Raw genomic sequence first — 799 nt, 5'->3', positions numbered from 1 at the left:
CCTTTGGTGTAGATTTCATGTCATCTGTCTTCCCACACCCTTTGGAGTCATGGCACCAGTATACACAAATCTAGTATGGAAGTTATTTTTGTTATGGAAAAGCTTAATAGACTTCTAGGCATTTAGTTAATTTCGGGGAAGCCAAGATTGAATATTTCATGTCTGACTTTAAGATTGTTGTAATTAATTAGTTTACAATTAGTTTTCAAGATGCCTACAGCTTTCTGACTGTCCAGCTGGACCTCTAGGGATACTTCCCCAAACATACATTCCCCAGACTTAAAGCAAAAGGCATACAAAGTTCTTTAAGAGCTGACCTTCGCGATAGGTTAGTTTCATAGAAAACCCATAGCTTGGTGCTGTCGACTCCTCAAAAGGGGAACTGAGCAGGAGCCTCCACAGAGCTCACAGGGTTCAGGCATTACAGCTCAGTTTGTGGAAAGGCTCCCCAGGGTAATGATGCTCTTCCTTTTCTTGTCCCCAGCAAGGTCTGCACTGGTGGTATTCACAGAATAATTATGGCATTTGTAAATATTTTAATGGAAACTAAAATAATTACAGAGAAATTGAGACTGGTTTTCAAACTGTCACTTTTCTCTTCCAAGAACTGAGAGAACTGGAAAATAATTGAACTGAATCTTGTTGTATTTATGTAGTAAGCATAAGGGAAGCTGACTAAAACTGTTAAAATACATCATTGCATTTGGAATGTGGTGCTCCATTCCTACAAGCTGCTGAGCCCTTTGTTCTGGATTTTAAGGATCAAGAAAAGGTGGGTAGGATAATCTTAAACCTTTAG

This window comes from Lathamus discolor, chromosome 2 (genome assembly GCF_037157495.1).
Source record: "Lathamus discolor isolate bLatDis1 chromosome 2, bLatDis1.hap1, whole genome shotgun sequence".
Taxonomy (NCBI): domain Eukaryota; kingdom Metazoa; phylum Chordata; class Aves; order Psittaciformes; family Psittacidae; genus Lathamus; species Lathamus discolor.
Note: the sequence above shows the minus strand (reverse complement) of the source record.